This window comes from Suncus etruscus, chromosome X (assembly GCF_024139225.1).
Source record: "Suncus etruscus isolate mSunEtr1 chromosome X, mSunEtr1.pri.cur, whole genome shotgun sequence".
Taxonomy (NCBI): domain Eukaryota; kingdom Metazoa; phylum Chordata; class Mammalia; order Eulipotyphla; family Soricidae; genus Suncus; species Suncus etruscus.
Window position 1 is genome coordinate 43,380,529 of NC_064868.1, and position 7,934 is coordinate 43,388,462.

The following is a 7,934-nucleotide window of genomic DNA, read 5'->3' on the forward strand; positions in this document are numbered from 1 at the left end:
ATACAAAGAAGGGACCTTTTACTCTAGTAGTCCAGGAGGCAAGGGGGTGGTATATGATGCATGCTGGGAACAGGGGTGGGAGGACAAGACTGGTGGTGGGAATTGCCCTATTTCACTGTCACTATGTACCTTAAATATAACTGTAAAAGACTTTAATTCACATTAGACACAATAAAATAATTAAAAAATAAGGCAAAGTGAGCTAAGAGCTCCTGACATAAGGAACTCCATCTTTATTCCTCTCCTAGCTTGTCAGTAGGAAACGAATTCCTCTCCATTGTTCCAATGGTAACCCATTAACAAGTACAGTCTATAAACTCTTCAGCTCCGAGAATCACTACTACCCCAATCATGATTGTTCCCCATAACAATAAGCCAATTATTCTTGACTTTAGGCCTGTATAACCATTAACTATCTTATTTTGCTTTTGTAGTAACTTGCTCTGCTAATTCAGCCTTTACCACTCATTGTCTGATTGGGATGTACTTTTTGTCTTTATAAACTTTTCCCTGACTGTGCTTGGTGATGTGAGTTCTTTAGGACCTAAGGCCCTAAATCTCTCCAGGTTACTAGCTTCTGGAATAGACTCCCAATTCGGCCTCTCTGAGTGAGGCATTACTTTATTTCTATGAAACTCCCATACAACAAGAGAAAAAAAAAGGCTTTCTAGGATGTTCATTTTTAGTTAGTTACTAGAACGGCTCATTATGAGAAGGCAAATGCCTTAATGTCTGTGCTATTTCTGCTCCCTTGTTTCTGCTTCTTAGTTGCCTTCAACTCAAAAAGTGATCCTTACGTCAAAGTGAGAAAGGAATTATCTAATAGAAAAAATGTGCAGGGGCCTGAGCAATAGTACAGCTGGTAGGACATTTGCCTTGCGTAGGCTAACTGGGTTTCACCCCCAGAATCCTATATGGCCTTCTAAGTACCACCAGGAGTAATTCCTGCAGAGCCAGGAGTAACCCCTGAACATTGCAGGGGATGATCCCCAAAATAAGAAGAAAAGTGCTATTTAATAAAGCTAGATTGCATAGTTTGGGGGGTTGTCTATGGACTAATAAAAATCTTTTTTTTACTTTTTATTGTGACTGAAGTGCATTACACAGAATTATTTATGGTACATAGTGACAATGAATGAAGGGCATTACCACCAATGTTGTCCTCCCTCCACTCCTGTTTCCAGCATGTCTCTCATATCTCCCTCCTTCCCCCCCAGAATACTAGTGTAACTGGTCTCCACTTTACTGCTTGTTGTAGATTGGGTATCTATTATGTTGGCATTGACTTTGCGTTTGGTGTTCCAGTCTGGTCATTTTTTATTTTCACTACATGTTCATATGACTGGTCCTGGTATCATCATTTCCCCCCCTCAATTTATGAGGCTGAATGATTCAAGTTATACTATTCTGTTGGAGATAAAAAGGTTAAGGAAAAGGGAAGAAAAGTTTGGTATCAACTACTAAAAAATCACCAAATAATATCCACAAGAGTGAAAAAGAAAGAAAAAGTGGAAGAAAAAAGAGAAGGAAAATAATATCAAGAACAAACAAAACAAAACAAAACAAGAAAAAGGAATGCTGGAGTGGCAGGGTTTGGTGTTCCCCCCACTTTTTTTTTTTTGCAGAGGCACAGTAAGTATTGGGGAAGGAAGGAAATTCCCGTGGCCTAAGAGATTCAGGGTTTCTAGAGCAATGTCCAGTGATTGACTTTTGTCCTTGGTAGAGGAGGAGCAGGAACACCATTACAAATATGTGTCCTGTTTTTTATTTGAATAGGGGGAGGATTGAGAACTTTTCTTGTTTCTGCTTCTTTTGGGGGGAGACTAGTTTGGGCCACACCAGGAGGTGTTCAGGCACTTTGCACTCAGGGGAACTCTCCTGGCAGTGTTTGGGGGATCATAAGTGGTGCTGGGGCTCAAACTAGGATCAGTCTTGTACAAGGCAAATGCCTTAATGTCCGTGTTATTTCTGTTCCCTTGTTTCTGATTTTTAGTTGCCTTCAACTCAAAAAGTGATCCTTACTCCAAAATGACATGTTTGGAATTGTATTCTGTTATCCTTTAGCACTTAGCCTCCCTATTACATTTCCTTTCACATATTTTATTCCCTTAACTTCATCCAGCAGTCTTTAAGATAAGACAACACAAACACAACACACAAAGACTGACTTCTTTGTGTCCAGGAATTCAATTGATGCTGTACTGAGCTTTACGTTAAATTTATTGCACCTTATTCTTGTTCAATAAAGTCAGAAAACACGTGCAAAGGAAATTATCCAGTTAGTTGGCTATGGACCCAAATACAATCTTTATTTTTTTATAGTTTCATGTTGTGTTGTATTTTTGAAAGTAATCATTCATTGCTCAAATATGACCATTTACCTTCCAGCAATCTCTATCTACCTTCTGAGATTATTTGTAGTTAAAATGCAAGCTGAAAAGAATTCCTTTTGTCAAAGACAAATTCCAAATACCTGTTACTAGCCAATGGGGTAAATTTGGGGGCTATGGAGGTGGGACACACCCAGCAGCATCGGGGCCAGTTTATTGATATTTTTCAGTCACTTTTGACAATAATAAGGAAAGAACCATGTATGCCAGGGGTTAAACCCAGGTTTCCTGCATACAAAGCACTCCAGTTCCTAAAACTATTTCCTTAGCCCAAAGAGGTGGTGAAATTTTTTGAAGGCTCCAGAAAACATTTTTGGAGAGCAATTTACTAAATCATCTCACAGAAAGAATGGGTTTTATTTATTATTATTATTTATGGTCCCTCTCAAGCAATGCTTGGAGGGGTTCTCTAGGGCAACTCCCAGTGATGCCCAGTTAGATGGACTGCATTGCTTCTCATACTAGAAACCATCAGGGGCACCCCAACAGTGCTCAGAGGCCTCCAGGTGCACAACTAGCAATGCTCTCTCTTCTTTCTCTCTCTCTCTTTCCCTCTCTCTCTCTCTCTCTCTCCCTGTGTGTGTGTGTGTGTGTGTGTGTGTGTGTAGGGTGTAGAATTGTGTCTCTGGGTCATGCATTTAGTGGTGCTTGTAGGCTGTGTGATGCTGGTGATTGAACCCAGATCATTCACCTGCAAAGCATATACTATCTCTAGGGCTAATGAGTTTTGTTTTGCATGAGTGGTTTTATTTTCATTCTTACTAGCAACAAGAACCCTCCTAAAGATCTCAACTAAAGAATTGAGCTGAAGATGAATAAATCCAGCGGCTAAAGAGTTAATGAGAAAGGCAATCTTTGCCAGCAGTTCCTGGGATTTGTCCAAAAGGCACCTTGTCAGCAGCAGCAGGAACATATCATCTCCCCCACTTTGGTTTTCATGGGGGAATATTAGCTAAGAAAACACTCCAGATATTTCATTTTCTTCTGGTGCAACTCACTCACTTCAGCCAGCCCTTCGTTATCTCCTCCACTGGGGAAAATGTATTTCCTGCCCCCACTTTTTTTTTCCAACACAGCATCCAATTCAGGCAAACAACCTAGGCCTGAAAAGGCAGCTCTCCGACTGTACCACCGCTTTTCTGTCATTACAACTATTTCTGGAGTCAAAGGGGGCACAACGAACTCAGCTCCTAACATTTCTGAAATGAACTGTACTACTGAGAGCTTCTCTTGCCCTGTCCCCCATACAGCGCTCTTGAAATGAGTGGTTAGCAGGCTATCATGCCCTGGCTGTTAGCATCTTTGTCCTCATGGGAAAAATGCTGATTAAGTCAGGCACCCTTTTTATCTATCCGGATAAATAAAGCCAGAAGACAGCTTAGGCGGTTCATGATAACTAGAGCTCAAGTCCGCAAAATTATTGAAGAATTATTACATGCAAAACTATCGAGTTGAATTATTTCCTCCAACCAAAGCATAGTGGGGTTCTAATGACACTGTCAGGAACATTACAAAGCTTTAGGATAGGGAGCCCAGCCTATGGGAAATTATCAATCAATATGCTAAAAGCTATCGTGGCAGCTCGAGTAAGAAAGAAAAATTGGTTTAATTTGGTTTTGTCTTTGTGGGGTGGGGATTTGAGCTACTTCCCCGCCACATACACACACTCACACAAACATTAGGGAGCTCAGGGACTATTTATGATTCTGTAATTAGTTGTGATCCCTGGCAGTGCAGGGAAGGAATCAGCCACCTTGTGAGGCAAGGGCCTCAATCCCTGTGTTATATATCTGTATCAGAAACAAAAGGCTTTTTTGGGGACGACGACCTGCCAGTGCTTAGGGTTTACTTCTAACATTTTGCTTAGGGTCTAGGGAACCACATTTGGTGATGGGGATTGTAAAATGACCCCATGCACAGTAACTCCAACCCCAGTTTAATGAGTCTGAATCAGAGTCATGCATGAAATAATCCAAACTAAAATGAGGGTGAAGCACGTGTAGTCTGGCAGTTTTCTACCTCATAAGGAAAGCCTGCTGCCTGCCAGAACTGCCATTTTTGTTGGTCACAGAGACCATCCCTGGCTGGGGCAGTAAACCAACCCAGGTTTACAAGTAAGACAATCTATGTTTTGGGGTAAATCCAAGTATAACAAACATACAAAGAAACAAGGGATGATCTTTGTCTTGGGTAAAATAAGGTGTAACCTAACAAACCCACATCTGCCACTTGTAAGGCGGTGACCTACCCACTGTACTATCTCTGTAGCTCCAAAATAAAAGTTTTGTATGGGGTTCAGAACATGAAACTCCTTCCAGAGAGCCCAGGGTTGGGTTCACACCTACAAACTCTTTGCTTTTTCCCATAGTAAATAATTCATATTTCCTCCATCCCTTGCAGTTTGAGAAAAATTTGGAGAAGTCTGCCATATCTGTGCAAGTAGCCAATGTCATAGACTCATCTAACTCCCAAAAGAGAGGCTCAACTAGCAGGAAAAACTTATGGACATACTGACCATGTAGCTGATTGCACTGGGGCCCTTCAAAGGACCCCTATAAATAGCCATATGAGCTCATGAGCCCAGCCCTGCAGATTATCAAATTCATTGAATTCATGGCCACCTATGTGGCCACACAACACCCCCATAATTTTATTACTGCTATCCCAGCAGGAATTAATCAAATTACATTTGACATTCTCTTAGAAGCCATATAATTTCAACAAACAGAATCAGCAACAGAAAGCTCAACTGGCAATATACAGCTTGATAGACAGAACTTCAGACAATGACATGAGACCCCATTGTGAGATTTGGCAATGTTCACAAATGTTCTTTCAATTTAGATTTTTTTAATAATTCCATTATCATTTAATTGCACCAGGAAATATTAAATAAATTATTCATACCTACCAAGGACTAGGCTTCAAGGAGATTGGAAACTGATGACCAGTTTATTTTTTATCTTTATTTTACAGGCCTCCAAACCAACCAACAACTAAGCAAACAAACAAATCCTAAAAATTGAGTTCCCATATGGTGCAGCAATACAGCTCCTGGGAATATACCTTAGGGGCCCAAGGACAAAATGCAGAAAAATTTCTGCAATCGTATGTTCACTGCAGCATTATTCACTATAGCCCAAATCTGAAAAGAACTCAACTGCTCGAGAACAGGTGAGTGGATAAAGAAACTGGTAATCTACATAATGGAATACTATGCAGCCATTAGGAAAAATAAAGTAAAGAAATTTGCTTATATATGGATGACTATGAAGAGTATTATTCTTTTTTTAATATATTTTATTTAAATACCTTGATTACATACATGATTATGTTTGGGTTTCAGTCATGTAAAGAACACCAACCATCACCAGTGCAACGTTCCCATCACCAATGTCCCAAATCTCCCTCCTCCCTACCCAACCCCAGCCTGTACTCTAGACAGGCTTTCCATTTCCCTCATACATTCTCCTTATTAGGACAGTTTAGCCAAATTTTTTTTCTGTGTGTGTGTGTGGTTTTTGGGTCACACCCGGCAGTGCTCAGGGGTTATTCCTGGCTCCAGGCTCAGAAATTGCTCCTGGCAGGCACAGAGGACCATATGGGGCACCGGGATTCGAACCGATGACCTCCTGCATGAAAGGCAAACGCCTTACCTCCATGCTATCTCTCCGGCCCTATTAGGACAGTTTAAAATGTAGTTATTTCTCTAACTAAATTCATCACTCTTTGTGGTGACCTTCCTGAGGCGAGCTGTAACTTCCAGCCCTTTTCTCTTTTGTGTCTGAAAATTATTATTGCAAGAATGTCTTTCATTTTTCTTAAAACCCATAGATGAGTGAGACCATTCTGCGTTTTTCTCTCTCTCTCTCTGACTTATTTCACTCAGCATAATAGATTCCGTGTACATCCATGTATAGGAAAATTTCATGACTTCATCTCTCCTGACAGCTGCATAATATTCCATTGTGTATATGTACCACAGTTTCTTTAGCCATTCGTCTGTTGAAGGGCATCTTGGTTGTTTCCAGAGTCTTGCTATGGTAAATAGTGCTGCAATGAATATAGGTGTAAGGAAGGGGTTTTTGTATTGTATTTTTGTATTCCTAGGGTATATTCCTAGGAGTGGTATAGCTGGATCGTATGGGAGCTCGATTTCCAGTTTTTGGAGGAATCTCCATATCGCTTTCCATAAAGGTTGAACTAGACGGCATTCCCACTAGCAGTGGATAAGAGTTCCTTTCTCTCCACATACACGCCAACACTGCTTGTTCTCAGTCTTTGTGATGTGTGCCAATCTCGGGGGTATGAGGTTTTTTTGTTTTTAGTTTTTAGTTGTTTTGATTTGCATCTCCCTGATGATTAGTGATGTGGAGCATTTTTTTCATGTGTCTTTTGGCTATTTGTATTTCTTCTTTGTCAAAGTGTTTGTCCATTTCTTCTCATTTTTTGATGGGGTTAGATGTTTTTTTCTTGTAAATTTCTGTCAGTGACTTATATATTTTGGAGATTAGCCCCTTGTCTGATGGGTATTGGGTGAATAGTTTCTCCTACTCAGTGGGGGGCTCTTGTATCCTGGGCGCTATTTCTTTTGAGGTGCAGAAGATTCTCAGTTTAATATATTCCCATCTGTTAATCTCTGCTTTCACTTGCTTGGAGAGTGCAGTTTCCTCTTTGAAGATGCCTTTAGTCTCAATGTCCTGGATTGTTTTACCTACGTGTTGTTCTATGTATCTTATGGTTTCGAGTCTGATATCAAAGTCCTTCATCTATTTGGATTTAACCTTCATACATGATGTTAGCTGGGGGTCTAAGTTCAATTTTTTTGCAAGTGGCTAGCCAGTTGTGCCAGCACCACTTGTTGAACAGGCTTTCTTTGCTCCATTTAGGATTTCTTGCTCCTTTATCAAAAATTAGATGAATATATGTCTGGGGAACATTCTCTGAGTATTTACGCCTATTCCACTGATATGAGGGCCTGTCTTTATTCCAATACCATGCTGTTTTAATAATTATTACTTTGTAGTACATTTTAAAGTTGGGGAAAGTAATTTCTCCCATATTCTTTTCCCCAATGATTGCTTTAGCTATTTTTTTTTTTTGGTTTTTGGGCCACACCCGTTTGACGCTCAGGGGTTACTCCTGGCTATGTGCTCAGAAATCGCCCCTGTCTTGGGGGGACCATATGGGACGCCGGGGGATCGAACCTCGGTCCGTTCCTTGGCTAGCGCTTGTAAGGCAGACACCTTACCTCTAGCGCCACCTTCCCGGCCCCTGCTTTAGCTATTCTAGGGTGTTTATTGTTCCAAATAAATTTCAAAAGTGCTTGATCCACTTCTTTGAAGAATGTCATGGGTATCTTTAGGGAGAATCGCACTAAATCTGTACAATGCTTTGGGGACTATTGCCATTTTAATGATGTTAATCCTGCCAATCCATGAGTAGGGTATGTGCTTCCATTTCCATGTGTTCTCTGTTATTTCTTGCAGCAGATTTTAATAGTTTTCTTTGTATAGGTCCTTCACATTTTTAGTCAAGTTGATT